Below are 23,085 nucleotides of genomic sequence, written 5' to 3' on the forward strand. Positions count from 1 at the left end.
TTGGCAGGGGGCGGCGCCGCCGCGGCCTCCTCCGCCTCCTGTGAGGGAAGGAAAGGCGGGCAAAGCGAGCGGGCGAGGCGAGGGAGCCGAGCGAGGAGGGAGCTGGCGCGGCCGTGAGGGGAAGAGGAGAGCGCGGGAGGAGAAGGAGGAGAGGGGAGACCCGGAGGATTGCCGTCCGCTAAAGCCGCCGTTCCGCCGCCGGGAATTTACCTCAGGCTGGGCTAGTCGCCTTCGCCGCCGCCGTCGTGCATGGAGCGGCACCGCGGTGGCGAGGGCGGCGGGCAGGCTCGGGAGCCGCCGCTCAGGAAGGGGAGGAGCAGCAGCAGCAGCAGCCGGGACTGGAGGAGCCCGCCCGCCTCGGGGCTCTGAGGGAGAGGGAGAGAGCGCGACACCCCCAGCCCCGCGTGCCTTCCTCGCCACCCCCGCCCGACGGCCTCCGTCGCTCGGCAACCGTAAGTCTTCCTCCCTCTGAGTCATCCCGCCGCCTGCTCCGCCCCCAACGCCCGCTGGCCACGCCCACAGACAGGGCGCGCGAGAGCGTGCTTAGGGGGATACCAGAGGGCCGACTTGGGATACAATACTGGGGGGCGGGGCCAGGCAAGCCCCGCCCCACATAATCACATGACGAGGGGGCGCACACTACTGTATTTGAGTGGTAGTGCCCATCAACTAGGGGAAGGGCGCTGGCCCCCTCAAATTTTTTTGGGGGGGGGGCGGTTGCTGAAGGCACTTTGGCCCCTATGATGTGAGCATGTATGTGTGTGTAGATACATAGATGTATATGTGTGTGTGTGTGTGTGTGTGTGTCTGAAGGAAAGTTAAGTTGGTTATTAGCCAACGCTTTCCCCTCCCCTTCAGTCATTTTTCGGAAATGGGCTGTCGCCCCCACCACACCACCTAATAAGCTATAATTCTCAGATCGCCCCCACCCCATAAAATAATATCCCCAAATTGCCCCTCCAATGTGTTGTACCAGTTTGCCCTCACCCCAGTGAGCTATTAACTGTACCCCCCCTAGATTGCCCCTCCAATGAACTATAATCCCCAAATTGCTCCCACCCAAATGAGATTGCCAGCTTTCTTTTAATAATAATAATACTTCCATCCTAGTAAACTTTTTACTCAGAATACAGTAGACCCATCTGAAATCCATGGGCATGGCGAACCTTACAGTGAAGTGAAATTATTCATTCCTATGCATTTCAAATGGGTCTGTTCTGAGTATGGCTAGCATTGGGTACAACCCACAGGTTTTTTTTAAGGTTGTATTCAACTAACTTTTTACTTAGAGTAGACCCATTGAAATGCATGAGCATGACTAACTTAGTGAACCTAAGTTATGCCCATGCAGTTCAAGTGGGTCTGTTGTGAGTGTGGCTAGCATTGGGTACAGCTCACAGTTTCTAGCGTTTGTGGAAGCTGAGATATGAGGTAAAACATACAGGCAATATACAGGCGCCTCTTTTTGTGACTGGAAAGCTGGCCTGCTCTTTCTCCTCCTGCCCCTTTCTGGGCCCCCCCCCCCTCACCCAGCCACTGGAAAAAAAGATTCCTGTGGATGGATGCACATGCTCCTCCCCCTCTTTCTAACTTAATTGTGGAATAGGGTTTGGGAGTTCGCTTGCTTGGGAGGAAGTCTCCCTGGTGCTTACTCCTAGGAAAGTGTGCATAAGGCTACAGGTTTAACCTACTCTTGCTTTTTATTTATGCATCTTATTTTTTCCATATATGATAAATGAGAAATTATGTTTAGCTTATTAATTGGTTTCATGCACAATGTTATGCTCTGAACACTTCAGGAGAAGAATACCCTCTTCATGTTACTTGCTTCAGCAGTTATTCTTCCTCACTCTGTCTCCATTTGCTTGAATCAATAAATGCATATTGATCTCTGTTTAAGGGCTGAGTTTAATGGAGGAGAGTCTTTAATGCCTGTGTCCCTCTCATCCCCTTCTACAATGTCATCTTCCCCCCAATACACTGTGGTTGATATATTGGCATAACACTTCTCTATTTGGGTTGTGGTGGTGAACTGGGTTTAGAAAATGCCCCTTGCTGTGGCTTTTGTTCTGCTTTCTGAGGTCATTATTAGACTAGATATTCTGTTCTTCCTCCACATGCTTGAAGAAGTACCCTTCAGGTTTACAGGCCCTTTCTTATTTCCTTGTTGGAACATAGGATTGTACCAGCACAGGCTACTTAAGTATTGTCTACTCCATGGGTAGGCAAATAAAGCCCGGGGGCCGGATCCGGCCCAATCGCCTTCTAAATCTGGCCTACAGATGGTCTGGGAATCAGCGTGTTTTTACATGAGTAGAATGTGTCCTTTTATTTAAAATGCATCTCTGGGTTATTTGTGGTGCATAGAAATTCGTTCATCCCCCCCCCCATATAGTCCGGCCCCCCACAAGGTCTGAGGAACAGTGGACCGACCCCCTCCTGAAAAAGTTTGCTGACCCCTGGTCTACTCATATTGGCACCAGCTTTTCAGGGTCTCCAGCAGATAACATGGTACATGATCCTTTTGCTGGAGATTTCCAGGGATCAGTCCTGGGACCTTGTGCATGCAATAAATGTGCTCTGCTATTGAGCCCTGGTCCCTTCACATTAGCAGGTGACCTTCAGCCTCATAGACACTGTGCAATAAGCACCTTGCGATGCTCCTCTCCAAGTAGATAATACACCACAGCTGTGGAATGTATATTCGGTCCCTCCTGAAGATAAAAACCCATTCTGGACTGAATAGATGTAGATATTGACCTGCCTATTGTAGACCTCTGTTTCTGGCAATGCATCTTTGTAGCATTGAGTGTCAGGTGCAAAAAGATCGCACCCTTTTTCTGTATACATTACGATAAATGCAGTGGGGGGCCTTAACTTCAAGGGGCATTGAGCATGTGCTGTGTTCAAGCCTATTTATGGCCACATCGTTATTTCCATCCCCTGTAGAGTGTGTGTGTGAAAAACCATTGCACTCCATTGGCCTCAAAGATGGAGATCCACAAAGATCATGCATAGATGGTTCCCTTGGACTGCACCCTACTTGAAAGTAAAGCTAGGCCCCTCCATGATGTTTGGCTGCTTTTATTTCAAGAGAACAGTCTTATTCCTTCCCTGGTTCCATTTTCCCTGTTGACTTTCCCCATCTCTATTGGCTTTCATCTCTATGTTTTAGGGTGGGGAAAGAGCTGTAGCTCAGTGCTAGAGCAAAAGCATGCAGAAGACCTGAGGCCCAGTCTCTGTATTTTTAATGGTTTTATCTTTTGCCGCCTTTTGTACTTGTTTATTGTAAAGCACCCAGATAACTTTATGTTGTAGGACAGCATGCAAATGTCATAAGACAGGGGTGGGGAAGTCTCCTGACTGAAGAGCCACTGCCTTTCAGTATAGAGACAATAGATGGACTAATAGATCAATGGCTTTTCAGAATGGGTTGTGAAATACAGTGTTTCAAGATATTGTTATGAGTTACATTGTTAACTTGCTACTCTGTTAAAAGGCTTTAGCTCCAGGATGGAAAGAGAATAATTTTAGTGGGAAATAGCACTGCTACTTTGTATGCTTGGATGACTTAAAAGCAAACAAACTAGGAGCCTTTTAAGCATATTGTTCCTGCAACATGGTGGCAAGGGACAATACAGCCTCAAGCTCCTAGACTCACTTGATTCACCATTATTTGAAATAAACTTCCAGAGTGTAAAAGCAGAGAAACTTCTCAAACCATGCAGACCTTTTGCTTTCTGAATTGTGTGAAATTGCAGAATGGAAAGCTGTGAAGCTTTAGGGTCAAAATAAACTTTGAGTTATTCTAGACTTTTCAATGAACTACTATTTATGAGGACATGAATGAAATAAAAATGGATTCTGGATAGCTAACTTTGATGTCAACTGTAACACTTACACCCTGCTTCTGTACATGCTTTATTCAAAGTGAGTAGAAGCAGAATCTGCAACAAATGTTTGTATATAACTCACCAATGGAAGCGCTTTCAGAAAGTCATGCTATCCTATATGATGCTATGAACTGCAAAGGGCTCAAGCATCACAATTCACACTGCCTTCTTCCCACTCTTCCCTTTGTGCTTTGCTTTTTGATTGTTTCTCCCATCTGACACAGCTTGGAGGCTACTGAGCATGCTCAGTCCACATTGGCCTGGTTTGGGGTTGTTGTTGCTGTTTTTAATGAAGGTGTTGTACTTTTGCATATCCTGCTTCACCCAGCCAAAACTTACATTTTCCTCTTGTCAGAACTTGGCCACCTGAGTTTGCTGTTAGAAGGCATAATGAGCCTTCAGCTCAACTTCCTTGTAGAAAAATGTTGTGCTAATATTACCATTCAATTACATTGCCTTTTGGACTTTCTCCAAAATTAAGGGTTTCTTATGATTATGGATGATAGTGAAAAAACCTGAATTACTGTTTCTAAAACCTGATGATTAAACTTGGTTCACTAAAATATTGCTTTCATTTTCTACCTGTTCACTTTATTTGCCTAGCTAGCTAAAACTAAAATACACCTACATCCTTAGGGTGCAGCACCTTGTATCTCCATTTTATGTAATTATATTCATAATTGTTTTATAATTATTGTTTGAATAGATGTAAGGTGTGTACGCATCTAAATTTCACAAGTAAACCAATTGGCACAATTTTAGAGGCTAAAGTAGCACATGAAGCGGTTGGCACTGATTGCTGAAGTAAACCACCTTTTGGATTGGAGCATGTTCTCATTATATCATGGATTGCTAGGATAAATGTGCACAGAGGTTTATTTGTGCTAGGTAAGAACATAGGAAGCTGCTTTATGATACGTCGGACCGCTGGTCTTTCTGACTCATGATTGGCATCAGTTCTCCAGGGTTTCAGGCCAGGATCTCGTGCAGCTCTAGCTGGAGATCCTGGGGATTGAACCTTCTGCATGCAAGGCAGATGTTCTACCACTGAGCTGTGTGTTACACGTTATAGCATAGGTGATGGTCATATGTGATGGTCATATGGCAAGTTGTAGCTATAATTGTTCAAAGTTCAGACAGAACAAATTTTGTGGTATGTAGTCAGATGCATGGGCTAATATAGTTAGTATAATGCACAACCCTGGGCACAGCTCACTGTGGAAAGGCAGCATAGAAGTAAATTAAATAAACGACTTCAAAATCCAGCATTAATTATCTCAGGCTTGCCCGAGTTACTTGCCTACTAGCCAGCAGCAAATAGTTAAGCTGCTGTACTTTGGAGAGCTGGCTTATTTTGCTTCTAGGCCTGCTGACCTGCCACACATAATCTAAGTGTGTATGGACAGGTGGGCTGCAAATGTTATTTTAACTGGATTACTGGTTATATGGTGAAAGGTAAAGGAGGAAAAATTATTCCGGTTTAGCCATTCAGCCTAAAATTGGGAGGCCATACCTGTTTTCGTAATGGAAAGTGGGGAGATTCAGCTGTGCTTTGTAAAATGCTCATATTTAACAGCATGCCCTCAGTTTGTTCTCAGATGGATCATAACAGGTTTGCATCTACAGGAATGTGGGAGAAAAGGGAAGGGAATGTGTTTGTATCTGAGAAACAGGCAGAAATGTACTAATAATGCAATATGCATTTAGGATTACCTTTTTTGCAGAGGAGAACCCAGCTTCCATTTTACAAGGAACTTCTCTATCTGTTCATCTGGAGGCACCTCTGGACTCAGCACTGGTGACCTACTTCAGTGTAGAGTAAACATGTTCGCTTGTCCTCAAAAGTATAGGACAATAGTTCCTGATCTGGCTAGATCATTATCTCCTCCACCTCTCATGGGCAACGTCTGACAGGTGTAGCCGTCTCCACTCACCTGCCAATTACCTGATGTCAGTGTGATGTTAGAATGACATCAGGTGACCTTTTTTTGCATGCAAGGGCCTTCAGAAGCCCCTTTCAAATCACTGGATAAGGTAGCACTTTAGAAGCCCCTTTGAACCAGCTAATGAGAACAGTGCTCTTCAACTTTAGTTTCCAGATGTTGTTGGACTCTCATCATCCTAGAAAAGGTTACCTGATGGTCAGGGGTGATGGGAGCTGTAGCCTAATATCTGGGGATGCAAGATTAAAGAACACTGGGTTCTTTTCCATCTCCCAAAGCATAAGAACTGGATGGGCTGGTTTGCTGTGCTTTATGTATGTTCTAAGGCACCTACCATGATTTTCTAAGGCACATACCATGGTAAGGTTTCCTGACGAGGACATTTCTAAAATGTGGCTTGCCAAATTACACCCTCACTATTGCCCTGGCATCAAAATCTCATCCTGTCTTCCAGCTTTCTGTGTGCCTCAACTCTGCATGCAATGTTTGTGTTTTCATGTTGACACCATTCTCCCAAGCCCTAGGGACAGGATGGTTTAGAAATGGAAACGTCTCTCTTTTTTTGCTAAGTGTAATTCCTCCAGCCTGGTATGATCCCTTAGGGAAAAGGTGGTTTGGCATCTTTAGAAAAGCCTTGCCTGGCCCATACTACCCTATTGAACATATGCAGCTGCCTTTTATTGAGTCAGACCCACTGGTTCACCTAGCTCAGGACAGTCTGCACTGACTGGCTGTGGCTTCCCAGGGTTTCAGGCAGGGAACTGGTGTCCCTCCAGATGTTGTTGGATTTCAAATCCCATCAGCCTCAGTTAGCTTGGCCAGTGGGTAGGGATGGTGGAATCTTTAGCAGTTAGTCCTTCAACATCTGGAGGGCACCATGTCGGCTACCCTATGTTCGGGGGGGGGGAAATGAAGCAGATTACATGAAAGGAAAATCCAGAGGGGAAGGGTGATGGGAATCATTATACTAACTTTAATCTTGCCTGGGACTATATGAGTCTACCCCATTTGGCGCTCTGCCTTTGTGATTCTTCCATATAGCAAATGGTGCAGAATTGATCTTTGTTTCTGAACCCTATTCTTGCACTATGTAGTTTTGCCTCACCCATGAGCAGGGCAAAGTGTGTGTGTGTGTGTGTGTGTGTGTGTGTAAGTAATGGAATTCAGAAGCATTATGCTTAGGGCTGTGTAAAGGTTCTCAAAAGCCACCATTCAACTTCTAATAGACCAGATATTTTGGAGTTTCCTAGCTCTGCTGCATCATATAGGCAACAGCCATATGATTAGTACAGTGGTACCTTGGTTCTCAAACGTAATCCGTTCTGGAAGTCCGTTCGACTCCCGAAACCGTTCGAAAAACCAAGGCGTAGCTTCCGATTGGCTGCAGGAGCTTCCTGCACTCAAGCGAAAGCCACGGCAGATGTTTGGCTTCCAAAAACGTTTGCAAACCGGAACACTTCCTTTCATGTTTGTGGAGTTCAGGAGCCGATTTGTTCGGCAACTAAGCCGGCCGAGAACCAAGGTAACACTGTGTATCGTAGCACAGAAGCCTACAAAAACTACTATTCTACAAAAATTACTAGCATGCCTGAATATACACATTATTTATGTAGCCATCTGAAAGTAATTCTTACTCCCAGCAGGTGAGTAGTAGTTGCTTAAGGTTCGTTTACCTATTTCATATATTTCATATATTTAGATGCTACTTAATACCAGAGCAGTCTCTTAAGTGGTTTAGAACAACAACAACAACAACAACGACAAAGACACCCTATGTACAACAAACAAACTTATTAAAAATATAAGCACCTCTTTGCCCTTGATTTTGATGCTTGAGATGCATATTTTAGCACCCACCATATTTCTGTGACTGTGGCTGCAAAACTCTTTTCAGTTTTGTGTTTTCGTTGTTGTCACCCACCCTGGCACCTTAGGGTGGAGGGCAGGTAATAACAATATAATAGCAGAAGAAACAATCAAATCCCAGAAAAGCAGAAACATAGCAGCACACTTCAAAAACAGAGTCAGGGAAATGACTCAATAGCTTGCCCACCAAATAACTGCAATGTGGATGGAGGATTAGGGAGAGGTATGGTCAGCAGCCATTTGGGCCCCACCCATCTCCAACTATATCTCTTTCTCCCTGCCCTTACTTACCATGATCTCTCCTAACCATAACCAGGAAAAGGAGCACCATTCCTTCTCTTTTTGCCCTATCTCTTGCAGAGGCACATCCTGATTTATGTACGGCACTCACCACACTAACATGTACACATGACGCCCATCTTCCAGTCAATTTACCATCTCGAAGCATTCACAAAGCTTGCATTTATTTGGTTCCCAGTGGCTCCAGAATGGTTAATATGACCTTATTGGACTAACTACTTATAACACACGCCAATTCCATGCTATTTCGAAAGCTGCTGAAATGGACTATCATTTGTTATTCATCCAAACCACCACCTTGAAAGTGAAACTTGGTTGAGAACAAGCCTTAGCTTTATAAAGGAAACAATGACCTCGCTTGTGGAAATGCGTAAGGGGTTTTCCTCTTGTGTTGCTTTTTATTACAGTTAATTGTGGAGGTTGCCTCGAAATTCCTGGAAGGGTCCTATCATTGTATGACCAATATGTATGGTACCTATGCATAGGTATGGAAATGAAAGACACAGTAGGCAATAGAAACAAAACATGCACTACAAACTAAGTTTTGGAATTACTGGATTCTTTTGGTGGTTGAGAACACTACCTTTTTGCAATATACCGTATTTTTTGCTCTATAAGACTTACTTTTTCCCTCCTAAAAAGTAAGGGGAAATGTGTGTGCGTCTTATGGAGCGAATGCAGGCTGCGCAGCTATCCCAGGAGCCAGAACAGCAAGAGGGATTGCTGCTTTCACTGTGCAGTGATCCCTCTTGCTGTTCTGGCTTCTGAGATTCAGAATATTTTTTTCTTGTTTTCCTCCTCCAAAAACTAGGTGCGTCTTGTGGTCTGGTGCGTCTTATAGAGTGAAAAATACGGTGATGGCATTGGACCAAGGGCAAAACGGCATAAGTGTGTAAGAGTGATGGGCTAGGAATCTAGTTGGTCACAGAAGTGACAAAACTAGATTTAGTTATGGCTTCGCATTTTCCGTCATTCTTTTTGGCACACAAGCAGCTGCCTTATGCTGAGTCAGACTGTTGGGTCCATCTAGTTTGGTAGGTGCTACACAGACTGGCAGCAGCTCTCCAAGATTTCGAGCAGGGAATCTCTGCCAGTCCAAAAGATGATGCTGAGATTTGAACCTGGGGCCTTCTACATACAGTCAGATGTTCTGCTCTTGAGCTATGGCCCTTCCCCACATCTCAGCTGTTGACTTCCACAACTCCCTCATCATATCTTTCTCTTCATCTTAGATAAAGTTTTCACTCATAAGCAAAACCTGTTGAGGGGTGAGGACAGTCTTCTAGTTCTCGCTGTGTGTGCACATACACATGTGCTGATGTATTCCCATGTACTGTTCCTTCCAGACATTTGTAGAGAAGCCTGCACCGCTTCCAGTTAGTGCTTGACTGGGCGGAGCAAAAGTCCAGTTCAGATGTAATTGACTTATTTTTTTTATATTCTGGGGTGTCATCCAGGGATGGAAAAAATGACAGGAAGGAAGGGAGTGATTCTTTTCTCTCTTTCTCATGCTAAATATAGAATGACATTAAAACCTGGGAGCAGCAGATATTGGCGTAAAAGGAATTCTGGCCCATTTTAATGTTGTCTATTTCCATACTTGATTTGTTATGAGGTGCTGAGTTTTTGTTGTAAACTGAATGGGTCTGGCCCTGCCAGGGGCCTCTGGGGCTAAACTATGCTGCATGCAGTGTTCTTCCAACGCTTGAATTTCTGTGTTAGGTTCTGAATTGGTAACCACTTTTCTCTCTCCCTCCAGCTCTGGGAAAGTTTGAGAATGTACCGGATGCTGTGAAAATGCTTGTGGGTTTTCTTTTCTGTTTTTTGTCTGGGGATTTCTAGAAGAGAGAGGCATAATGGGAAGGGAGGGGATGGTGTGCATGGATCACTAGAACCTGCCATGCTTAGTGCTACAAAACAATTCAGCAGATGCAACGGCAGGAATTGTTGGGGATTTTATTTATTTTTTGCTTTTGTGGAATAAAAGCTTCAGGTCAGTCTTTCTAGAGGGAAAGTACCGGTATTTTGAAATTTGCTAGCAAAAACAATCTGTCTTAAATTTCTGAACGTGAATAGGAGTTACCGTTTCAGCTGCATCAAAGATAACTGAGTTTAAGAATTAAATGTGCATACATCTCTAGTTCATAGTGCAGCTAGTGTCCAGCTTCCAGTGGATTTGCTGTTGGCAAAAAGAGCAGCTGGGCTCATTGGGCTCCTTTTCTGATCCTGATCAGAATGCACAGGAAATGCATGTGCATTCTGCGTATTGACTGATTTAACTTATTTTATTTGTCATGAAAGCCAGGCAATTGAAACTGTGTGTGCCTTACGACTGGGAACCAGGAGTGCTTATTGTTAGCCATTTAATAAGCTTACCCTTTAATAAGCTTATGCCATTTTTATGCAGCTGTGTAATACTTGCCAGTTCTGTTCAGGCCAGACTGAGGCAATGTGTTTTGTTTCCCAGTCATATTATGGACTTTTAAGTTGTTTCTGTTGTGGTTGTTGCATAGGTACATATTCTGCATTTGGAGTGGGGGGGCATTGTTGACCAATGTGGAGTTCTGGGGTTTATGGTCCACCCTCAGTAAAGTTCACACTGCCTCTGTAGTTTTGCAGGATTGCTTGCAAACCAGACCAGTGTATTGTTGACAAATTTTAAAATACCTTCTGCTATATAGGCTTTTATCATTGTAAGTTGCTTTGAGACATTCCGTTACAACTGATGAATAAATCCAATTAATACTGTGACTGCTACCACCAATAGGCAAGCGGAAATGTTGTTTCTGAATCAGCAGTCTATCTCATTTTACAGATAATACTCTTTGGGGGTGTAGTTCTGACCTTTTGTAGCTAATGTGAACTTTTCTACTGAAATAGTCTTAATTCCATTCTACCACCAAAGATAGCACATGTGGCTCTTTTACTTCTCCACGTATTTTTACAGCAAACCTGTGGTAGGTTAGGCTGAGAGATAGAGGACTGGCTGAAATTCACCCAGTGAGTGAACATGTCTGAACAGGGACTCTATTCCTAACTAGCATTGGGATGATGATGATGATGAAAAAGTCTTATACTGCTGTTCATTATAATGGATTTCAGCATAGTGTCATCAGTACACACATATGCATAAGAAATCCCAGGACTTTAGATGTGTTTGGCAAATTGGATTTTATCTGCAGTACCACAAAATCACTTATTAAAACAAGTGCCAGTAAATTAGATAGCATTACAGGAATATGAAAGTGACTTCTGCTTGCCAACAGAATGAGAGAGCAGACACGATCTTTTTAGTCTCAATCACCTTGAGGTTTTTTGTCCAAATTGGAGAGAGGTTGCCTAGATTTGTCTGTAGGTCATACCTAAAGGCAAAAATGCCTGCTCTTTTTCTACTGATGCAAGTTAGTATTAAAAAGTACAGAATGGGAGCACACAGAGGTGTGGCCTTTCCCCTGCTTTGCTGATGCTTAACAACCATATACTGTCTGTTTTTGACAGTCATGGGATCCTCCCTAGGCCTAAATGTCCTGTAGGGTAGCTGCGGGTTCTCTTTTGTTTTCAACTGTGAGGACATTCTATGAATGGGATCTTTATAAAGCAGATTATGGTGCAGGTCACATGCAGGTCCAGGCTGGCATCTCCTTATAATTGAGACTTCACATTGGTATTCTGGTAATTTAATAAATCTTAAGGAAACTTTGCTAGTCCATGCAAGGGGAGCAGTTCTTGTGTTCACTTCTGCTTGAGTACATGCAACCATGTGTAGCAGACGAGTGTCCGTGCTTATCAGCATACATCCTAACCTGTGTACAAAGGGCTGCTCCATTTAAATGCTATTAAACTTCTTGAACAAGGAGGGAAGGATTTATTTTTTTAAAAAGGGAGAGGTTTTGAAAATAATTTCACATTAACTCTTGCCTCCTTCTGGACCAGCCTGGTGTATCTCATCGGTTTGACAAGCAAACGTGCAGAGCTTTTTTTTTTTTTTATGTGCATGCATAACTGCCAACTGGGGGAAAGGAATATTAAATGCTTTTATGGGAAACTGCACCCCCCCTGAGATGGAGTGATCATCCCCCCAGGAACAGCTGATGATTCCCACAGTCCAGGTATTCATAACCACCTCCTAATTCAGGAGTTCTGTGCCCCAGCTGGGAGAACTGTACCAAGCCTAAATTGTAATTTGATGGCATTTATAAAGCCCACTCCTTTACATTAGGATGGGGAAGTGCACAACTTTAACAGTGGGTTGGGGCTGCCACCTATCAAATCACCTGATATCTATATGCCATTGGCTAGTTCAGAGGTCAAGCCGGGGTGCAAAGAAAGTATCTTCTTTTGCATATGTGGGTGTGGTTAGACCAAAATGTCCTGGCAGCCAAGCTCTGAATCCTGATGGGCCTAATTGCTCCACTCCCTCATTGACCTAGTTCTGCCCAAGATGCTCAACGTGCTTAGGCCACGGGTGGGGAGCCTCTGGCCTGTGGGTCATTAATCTGCTCCCCCTGCTTGCAAATGGTACTACCAAAGGAGGAAGTGGCTTCCTCATGGCCAAAAGTGCATGTTATATAGCAGGGGTCAGCAAACTTTTTCAGCAGGGGGCCGGTCCACTGTCCTTCAGACCTTGTGGGGGGCTGGACTATATTTTGGGGGAAAAAATAAATAAATTCCTATGCCCCACAAATAACCCAGAGATACATTTTAAATAAAAGCACACATTCTACTCGTGTAAAAACACCAGGCAGGCCCCACAAATAACTCAGAGATGAATTTTAAATAAAAGGACACATTCTACTCATGTAAAAACACGCTGACTCCCGGACCATCTGCGGACTGGATTTAGAAGGCGACTGGGGCGGATCCGGCCCCTAGGCCTTAGTCTGCCTACCCATGTTATATAGGATTGCTTGTGATAAATCTCGTGTGTGTAAGGAAATGTAGGCGTATGTGTGGGTTTTTATTTAAAAAGGAAATGCAGATGGGGGGCTACCTTCCCACCGCGTGATTTTCCCAGTTAGAAGTCTCTCTAGAGTGAAACTTGCTCCAAGGAGGCCTGTATTTTTTCTCTAGGAGGCAAACAGCATCTTGGGGGTTAAATACAATTCCCTCCTCCTGTTGCTGTTATGAAGAAGTGGGCAGCCTCCCATAGCTGCCTCTGCCTTTCTTTCCCTCCTAATGTTTGGTTTGGCCCTTCGAACTATCCCTTGGAAATGCATCTGTCCTGCTATGCTCAGTGCAATGTGGCTCCCCGTTTGTCCTTAGGATTGCAGCCACAGAAGGGGTTTGCTGTTGGTTAAGGGGGAAAGCAGTGAAATGTTGCATTCATCTCTTAAGCTCCGATGACTCTTATGGAATTCCTGTGTGTGAGGTTTTGTTTTGAGTGGAGAGCTCAACAGGAAGGCCTCTCGGGGAAGGGTGTGTATGGGTTGGGGGAAGGTAGAGTGTTTTGAAACAAGGGAAAACATGTAAGTTGATACAACCAGCAGAAAGCTCTAGGATAACCCCCCCCCCCCCGGTGATGTCTGCTGTGCATTCACTACGGGCAATTACACTGCATTGTGGTGGTGTTTTTAAAAGGGAATTGTAATGCACATCTGTTTTCCAAAAGAGAACTCTTCTATCTCATAGGGACAGTGATATTTTTTAAAGCATTGATTCAGTGTTTCTGATTTCTGTGTTTGCTGGTTAATGGTAGGACACTATAAAGTGATTTCTCCCACTCCGATTCTGACCCCTGCCTCCCCCACCGTTTTTCCAAACTAGGCCTGAGGTGGTAAGTTGGTCACTGTACAGCAACTTGGAAGTGGAAGGATCCAGTGGGTCCTTTTAATGGCTGGTTTAGTTTGGTATCCAATGGAGTTGCAGCCTACAAAACAAGTTGGTTAATAGTGTTGCAAGTATCAATTATGTATGCCCTAGATTTTGCAAAATAGCCTACATTTCAGTTACGGAAGGGGATGAAGACATGTGGAGATGCATGTTTACCCATGCTCTCATGCGGAAAACTCTCTATACACAGGAAAATGGCATGACCAGGACATAGAACACTGACATGCTATTTTTATATGGAGGGAGGAATTTTGATTTAGACAGTAGGGTGCATGTTTCTGGCAGGGGGCAGACATAATCTGATATATAGTAGGTACCTGTCACAACCTCTTGGGAACTTGCTTCCAAACTTTCTGTGTTTAAGGAACCCATTCTACTGTGATTTGTGTTTATTTAAAATGATTCTTTAAAGAGTTATGGGCAACATATTCAGGTGATAGAAGGTCCTGTACCTTTCTTGTAGGACTTCATTCACTTTGTCTGCGAGCTTCATTCAGGTGTTCTGCAGCAGGTCCACCTTAAATATTTATATTGCTTTTTAATTGTATTTTTAAGGCTTCTTTTATTTATTACGTTGTATTTTATTGTATTACAATTTTAATTCTATGGAGTAACAGCTGTAATGCAAAGATAAAAGAAGTATAGAAATGCAATTGAAATTCATGCAGCTTCTAGCACAATGTATTGCAATTGCTCCAGCAGGCAGAAAATATTTTAAGTGGCCCGCCAAGACCCTAAGCAATTTTCAAGTGATCTATGCAAAAAGTTATGGAGCCACTGTCCTAGAATGTTGCTGTGGCTGCAGAAGTGGAAGTGTGGTGGTGAGTTGCCTGTCAGGAAAACATGACCCCTAGTGCAGTTATTTTCAGTAGACAAATCATGATGAGCTCCTGAGGAACCCTAGTATTCCCTGGAACACAATTTGAAAATCAGTGCTTTTAAGCTTAGATCACCAAAGCTGTTTCTGGCCACTTATCCTTTGTAAGTATTATTTTTCTTGCCCCATATACCAACTCCATGCTTAGTGACTTCAGCTTAACCATCTTCTTTATCCTGCTTAACCACCGTTGCTATCCATACAAAATATAATGCATTAAACTGGAAGCCACAGATAAATTCTCAAGAGTCTCCCAGGAGGAACTTTTCAGAGGATTCAGCAATATATATCCAATCAGTATTTCAAAATGTCTTCATGTATGTGTTCATCTAGGTCAGAAAAAACCATGGAATTAATCACCCAGTGGCACAGATATGATAGCAGATTTGGTTTCCACCAAAGCCATGCAGCTATACATCTATAATGTCTGGACACACTGTAGATTAGGTAGGTTTGATTATATTGGAGAATATACCTGGCAGTTGGCTGGAGGAGATTAACTCTGGGTTGTCTTTACAGCTGCATGGATGGATTGTATATTGCTGCATGTTTAATTTCCCAGAGCAGATTTTTCTCCAGGACCGAGGAGAGAAATTGATATGGCATCTGTGACAAAACAAGCAGGATTTTTACTTGTGAGGATTTTGTCTGGATTTAATTTTATTGTGAGATTCTGCTAAGCTTTTTACAACCGTCCCCACTTTTCTCATATAAGTGCATGAGAACCAGGCTTTAATTTTCAAGAATAATTTAGTATTGCCTTGTTATCCTAACTCCATCCCCCCCAAAAAGAAATAACCTTCAGTAGGCTTGAGGATCCTAAAACTTTAAAAGCAAGGAATTAGGGCTGTTTCGTTTCTGAAGCTTTAACAGAATCAGCATTACATTTTTCGGTCTTATCTCCCCCAACATGTTGCAGCTTAAGTCTTGATTCTCTTGGAGGCAAGATACTCTGATTGTGTTGTCTTCATAGTGTATGCCAATGAAATTTTTTTGGTAGGTTTTCTTTCCTACATTAAAAAAAAGGTATGGAGAAAATGGAGGCCTCAGATGATTGACTTGCATGATGATCACCCTACCCTTTAAATTAATTAAAAGTGTTAATTTATTGGACCAGATTTATTGGTGACACTGACCTTCAAGTCATTCAGAGCACTTCATCAAGAAGAAAATGTCATGCCAGTTCAAAGGGCAAGTGCAATAGAATGGTCTCAGTAGTAATCCTCTGTCTTGGACACTTGTATTCTATACTGCTGAGATGACCACTTTTGTGTGTACTTCATATTTCTTCCTAAACCACCGATGGGGAACCTATATCCCTCTGGATGTTGTTGGATTCCATTCCTCATTAGCTCTGGCCAGCATGGGTTGGGAATGATGTGAGTTGTAATCCAACATCTGGAGTGGAGGGCCACATATTCCTCATCACTAAATCTTTGGAGTTGTGTTCCTTTTCAGAAAGCTAGCATGGAAGGCTGTGTTGTGGAGCTTAACTAGGAAGATGAAAGGGCAAAACAAGCTTTTTAGGGAGAGTTAGGTTGTGGTTCTAAAAGTTTGTGTGCAGATGGGTGGTCCTGAAGTCTGGAAAGCAAGATTTCCTACCAGTGCTATTAGATAGAATCCTAGAGTTGAAAGGGACCCCAAGGATCATCCATTCCAACCCCCTGCAATGCAGGAATCTCAACTAAATAATACATGACAGATGGCCATCCAACTTCTGTGGGAGTCTGTTCTACTGTTGAACAGCTCTTATCACCAAAAAGTTCTTCCTGATGAGTCGGAATCTGATTTCTTGTAACTTGAAGCCATTGGTTCAGATCCTAGCATTTGGAGCAGGAGAAAACAAGCTTACTCCATCCTCCATGGGACAGCCGTTCAGATATTTGAAGATTACTCCATGATATAATAAAATAAGATAACATTTACACATGGATGTTCTTAAGAGAGCCAGTGTGGTGTAGTGGTTAAGAGCGGTAGTCTCGTAATCTGGGGAACCAGGTTCGCGTCTCCGCTCCTCCACATGCAGCTGCTGGGTGACCTTGGGCCAGTCACACTTCTTTGAAGTCTCTCAGCCCCACTCACCTCACAGAGTGTTTGTTGTGGGGGAGGAAGGGATAGGAGAATGTTAGCCGCTTTGAGACTCCATAAAGGGAGTGAAAGGCGGGATATCAAATCCAAACTCCTCCTCCTCCTCCTCCTCCTCCTCTTCTTCTTCTTCTTCTTCTTCTTCTTCTTTCTGTGTGAAGAACTGTAGGTATTTGAAGGTGTAGGTCTTTGAAGGTGTTCTATAAATGCTAAGTATTAAATACAGTAATAGGATTAGTTGGGCATATTTGGCTGTCAGATGACTGGCATCCTTGTCCTACCTGGCAGTGAGCTGGCTGGGTGCCTTTTTAATTGTAATATGCAAAAACTCAACAGTTGGTAGGAAAGTTGGTTCCGTCTGCTGCAACAAGCTGTGGCGAACTTTCAAAGGAGCCATCTACCCAATCTGTGAGTTGTCCCTGCTAATGATTCATTTTGAAAATGAACCTCTCGAATGTGTGAGAGTCATTGTAGGTCTGACACTGCAAGGATTTACATGCTGCCTGTATTGGGTAATTATACAGCACTGGAAGCTTTCCTGTTTGAAACCATCTATTTTCATTTCTTCCTCCCACTGCCCCCAAACAATGAGAACAAACGAGATACACCCAAGCTTAACTTGAAAGTCAGAAATATCCCAATTCTTTTATTTAAAAAACCGAATTGTTTTTTGGGCTGTAGCAAACCAAAGAGAAGAACTTTACTAGTAGAAATTAGTGAGAGAGTGTAGAGTTCCTTGGGCAGAGGCCAGGATCCCTTTCCTGGAATATATGGAGATTCTTAATATGGTTTACTCTAAGCCATGAGGTGTCACGAGCCTTTTGATGTGGTTCTGATCTGTGTTGCATATGACTTGATCTCAAGGTAAAGAAGGGTTTTAAGGGATTATTGTTTGTTAAAGTATTTCTTAAGAATGTTTTCTCCTTTCTCATCTTTCTACCTGTTTGATAGTGTCATGATATGCTATACTAAGCCAAGCAGTGGCTTACTGCAAATATGTGGGCTCTTGGAGGGGAGATGGCAGCAGTTTCTGTACTAAGCTTAAGTCATAGTTTGCGTAGCATGTTGTCCGAACTTAGGCTTGTGGTTTAGCTTTCTTCAGATTCTCCACAAGCTGTAACCAAGCCATAGTTAGATTGACATGTGAACTAGGACAGTGACTGGTCTTTCTACAATTTTGGGTCTTGTGTTAGTATTTTAAGGCTCAACAGTCCTCATGATCTGCACAAGTTTCTATCACATAGTTAATTTTCATGCTTTGCCTGAAGTATATTTTGAAAGGAAAAGAGTGTTCTGTCTTGCTCCTGGCCATATTATTGTGTGCTAGTAATAACCATGGTGGTAAAATATATGGCAAACCTGGGAATTGCATTACAAATTCCTTCTTTTTGCTCCATCTATCAGTGGCATCCACTGCTTGTCAAAATGACACTACACCAATGCCAATGCTGGCTATGGTTTTACTTTATACATTACATTGTTGAACTATGTAGTGTTGACAGTGCTCTTTGGAGCAGCATAAGAATATATTCTTAAAACAGTGCTCCTGACGAAGACGTTCTGCTGTAATGCACTGGGATCTGTGGTGTGAAAACAGGAACTAGGGTAGTTCTGTTTAAATTAAAACTGTTTCTTGCAACTGTTGGAATACCTTTTAGTGGCAGAGGGCCTTCTTGGTAGTGGCTCCCGCCCTGTGGAACACCCTCCCATTCAGATGTCAAGGAAATAAATAACTATCTGACTTTTAGAAGACATCTGAAGGCAGCCCTGTGTAGGGAAGATTTTAATGTTTGATGCTTTATCGTGTCTTTAATATTATGTTGGGAGCCACCCAGAGTGGCTGGGGATATCCAGCCTGATGGGTGGGGTATAAATAATAATAATAATTATTATTATTATTATTATTATTATTATGACTATGACTATTACTATTACTATTATTATTAGTGATGCTGTCCTCTCTTTTGAGGACTAATGCTGGTCCTTTCTAAATGCAAGAATTCCTAGATATCCAGAGGAGGTAATTATTGCCTTTTCTCAATTCCTGTTGATGATGATTACTGCTACTACTGCATTTATATCCCACCTTTCATCTAAGGAGCTCAAAGTGACATGCATGGTTCCTTCATTCCCAATTTTATCCTCAAAAAAGCTCTCTGAGATAGTTCACCCAGTGAGGTTGATGGCTGAGTGGGGATTTTAACCCTGGGGCAATATCCAAAGAAGTATTTCTGCTTGCACAAGGATTTCCACTTGCACAATGAAATTTTGCCTTTCTCTCCTCTCCATCCACCCTCCCAAAATATGTTCTGGAGGATTTGGGAAAACCCCAGAACAGATTTGGGAGGACATGCGGGGAGAAGGAGAAGTTATTTTGCACTTCCAAAAGTCATTGCACTAACAGAACTGCTTTGTCAGATACTACTGTACAGGTTTCCCAGGTCCTAGTCTGATACTGTAACCACTATACCACACTGCAGTGGGAAACATAATACTAAGCACTTCTAAATGCTCAAATTCCATTTGGAAATTTTTATATTTTCTGAACGAGTATGCGTATTTATAGGTATAGAAACCAGTTTGGTTTGCAGCTAAACAGGGCCTTCATAAAACCTTGAAGCACAATCCAGAACCTTCAGCCAGGCTGCCCACATGCCTTTTAAACTGCAGAATTTTTTACTCGGAGATGAGGGACAGATTTTAGTTCGGCTTTCTGTACACAAGGAATGATACTAAACAAGTCCACTCCCTTAAGGGCCAAATTAGACTGAATGGGGGAGAACAAGGATTAGGATTTCCTGTGGCTGCTAATTAGATCCTGAGAGTGGCAGACATGGTGCAGCCCTTGAAGGCTGTTTGGAAATGGCAGCAGGCTCAATGTCTGTTGGAGCTGGCTGTTGCAAACACTGACACCAATACAGTGGCACCTTGGGTTACATACGCTTCAGGTTACAGACTCCGCTAACCCAGAAATATTACCTTAGGTTAAGAACTTTGCTTCAGGATGAGAACAGAAATCGTGCAGCGGTGACGCAGCGGCAGCAGGAGGCCCCACTAGCTAAAGTGGTGCTTCAGGTTAAGAACAGACCTCCAGAACGAATTAAGTTCTTAACCCGAGGTACCACTGTACTTGGAGAACTTTGCATACTATTAGTTGGCTTCCCAGTCCAATTCAAGGTGCTGGTTTTTGCCTTGGGATTTGGGTACTGGGAGAGTCTCTTTTTTCTGCATGAAGCTTAACTTCTTTTTAAGATCTGATTCAGAAGCCCTCGCTGCTCTGAGCTTCAACAGATTGCTACTGAAGAAACGGTCTTCATCCAGACTGTGGAATTCCTGCCTGAGTCATTTTCACTAAGCACCTATCTTTAAGGTGCTTGGTGAAGTTGTCCTATTATCTTAAATATTTTAATGGCATTTAATTGCTTGCTATGACATTATTGGTGCATTTATTGTGCTAATTTACTGTGTTCTTGCTTTTTTTTTTTTTTACATCCTGCCACCTTGCCCACTGAATAAAATAGAATTTTATAGTAAACATGTGTCCTGGTATCAGTTACAGAAAGGTAGCCGTGTTGGTCTGCCATAGTCAAAACAAAAAAAATTTTTCCTTCCAGTAGCACCTTAAAGACCAACTAAGACTTAGTTGGTCTTTAAGGTGCTACTGGAAGGAAAAAATGTGTCCTGGTAGGGAGAGAGGCAGGAAGGGGATTAGTTAACCCACACCTTTTGGTTGAAAGACCTGCTGGAGGTGTATGCAAATAGACTGTACAGGAAGAGTGGTTCTTAGTTCCGCTTAGACTCTTTCCAGTTAGCCTGGGCCTCTTTTTTAGAGGCAACAAACTTGATTTTGTGATAGGAGGATGTTTTGGATTGAAAGAGAGAGCATGGCAGATACACAGGACTGTGGTGTTAATGGAAACAGAAGGTGCAGTGCTTTGAATCTCCAAGAGACATTCCGGGGGGGGGGGGGGTTGAGATTCTGCATATGTGTGGATTTCATACCTCCCTTTTATACTGGCTTGGTTTTCCTTTTAAAGTACTGGTGGTTACCAGAAAGTGCTATTGAATATGACTGATAATGAAGTGTATGGTATCTGTATTTATGCTTTGCTTTTTTAAAATGTGAAAACCATCTTGCTGCTGCTTGAATTTAAAGTTAAATATTCCCCACCCCCACCCTGGGATTCTTGCTGCTTGGCTCATATATTAAAGGAATTTGAGGCTCACCTATGCACTTGGCAAGTGTAACCTCTGTGCTGAAAAGGACCATGAGGTTGCTTATATTTGATTCAGAACTTCCTGGAATTTTTTTGTGGGCAGTTCTGCCAAAGTGGAAAAATGAAAACCTGGTAGGACTGCATAACTTTTAGTTTGAGCAGCAGGCTGAACCTTCTGGGCTGTTACCGCAACTCTCAAACAATGATATTGTGGTAGATGAGTAACAACTTCCTAATGTATGTCTCTGCTATGTAATATGGGTTGCTATGGTGTTAAAACTAGCATTTTACAAGGAATTAATGTGGCCTTTACACTAAAGTTGCTGCTGTTGCAGTAGATGTATTACAAACAACAGCTTAAAGAATGAGGAGAAATGTTTAATGCTTTAAAAAACTTAATTAAATATAAAATAACTGTGGGAAGGTGATGAAAAATGTTTTGTGTACGTGAATAGAAATATTTAGCTAGAAAAGCAAGAAGAAAGCTTTTCTTTCTCTCGTCCCTCCTCCCACACAATGGGCCTTATGCACAGAGCAACAATTTCCAGAGAAGTACCTGTGTACTGCAGCAGAAACAACTGAGTATTATGGCACCTTAATGGCATAAGCTTTTGTGGACTAGAGCCCACCTCATTTGATGAAGTGGGTTCTACTCCACAGAAGCTTATGCCATAGTATCTGCTAATCTCAAGATACAGTGGTGCCCCGCAAGACGAACGCCTCGCAAGACGAAAAACCCGCTAGACGAAAGGGTTTTCCATTTTGGAGGCGCTTCGCAAAACGAATTTCCCTATGGGCTTGCTTCGCAAAATGAAGCTTGCCCCGCAAGCTCCGGGGATAGCGGGGAAGCGCAGCGCGTCTTCCCCGCTGTCCCTGGACCTCTTTTGAAGCAAGGGGCGGCGGGGAGAAGATCGCTTCTCCCCGTTGCCAGCCCCGCAATCTCCGGCGCGCGCCTTCCCCTCTCTCCCCGGACCCCTTTTGAACCAAGGGGCGGCAACGGGGAGAAGCGATCTTCTCCCCGTTGCCGCCCCTTGCTTTAAACAGGTCCGGGGACAGAGGGGAAGGTGCGCGGCGCTTCCCCTCTGTCCCCGGACGGTCTCCATAGGAACGCATTGATTGCTTTTCAATGCATTCCTATGGGAAACCGTGCTTCGCAAGACGAAAAACTCGCAAGAAGAAAAAACTTGCGGAACGAATTAATTTCGTCTTGCGAGGCACCACTGTACTTGCAAGACTTTGTGTGTATGTATGCATAGATATCAGGTAGCTTCTAGGCTCAATTCAAAGTGCTGGTTAAGCGGCTCATAACTCCAATACAGTGGTACCTCGGGTTACATACGCTTCACGTTACAGACTCTGCTAACCCAGAAATATTACCTCGGGTTAAGAACTTTGCTTCAGGATGAGAACAGAAATCGTGCTCCGGCGGCATGGCAGCAGCGGGAGGCCCCATTAGCTAAAGTGGTGCTTCAGGTTAAGAACAGTTTCAGGTTAAGAACGGACCTCCGGAACGAATTAAGTACTTAACCCGAGGTACCACTGTACTTCCAAGGACCACCACTTCCCACATGAACTGACCTGGACCCTGCATTCGCCTCTTGTGTGCCCCCTCTGACGGAGGTGTGGAGGATGACAACCTGAGAACAGGCTTTCTCAGTGGTGGCTGTCTGCTGGTTTCATGCGCCCCTCCGCCAAGAGGCACACTTGGGGCCAAAACGATCGACCATCCACTTAAGAATCTTCTCTAAGAAGGGGAGATTGGCAACTGTCTAGAAATTACTTAGATTTTCTGAATCCAGAGAGGGTTTCTTGGGCAGTGGTTTTAACACTGCCACCTTTAAGCAGGCAGGGACCACCACCTCTCAGAAAGAGGCATTAATCACCTCCCTGGCCCAGCCAGCTACCCTCTCCCTGCATGTCTATATTTTCAACACTCCAAGTACCCCTTACATCAGAACACAAAGCTGTCTGGGCCAGTGTGGGTTGTGTGGTCTTCACAGTTAGACTCTAATCATGATTGGGATGTCATGAAAATAGTTCCCTCTCTCTTGGACACTTCCCACAGTCACAGTTGC

The 23,085-nt window shown here is 43.5% G+C and overlaps 1 protein-coding gene across 3 annotated transcripts in view; it reads left to right on the forward strand.

Moving 5' to 3' along the window:
* Window positions 1-343: 343 nt before the first annotated feature.
* The window catches only part of PTPRA (protein tyrosine phosphatase receptor type A), a 139,544-nt gene continuing 116,802 nt past the window's right edge, over window positions 344-23,085 (forward strand). For all 3 annotated transcript variants that reach the window (XM_053402076.1, XM_053402077.1, XM_053402078.1), the window contains exon 1: window positions 344-452. The gene's annotated coding sequence lies outside the window, so the exon portion shown is untranslated. The remainder of the gene's footprint in view (window positions 453-23,085) is intronic.

Source organism: Podarcis raffonei, chromosome 9 (genome assembly GCF_027172205.1).
Source record: "Podarcis raffonei isolate rPodRaf1 chromosome 9, rPodRaf1.pri, whole genome shotgun sequence".
NCBI lineage: Eukaryota > Metazoa > Chordata > Lepidosauria > Squamata > Lacertidae > Podarcis > Podarcis raffonei.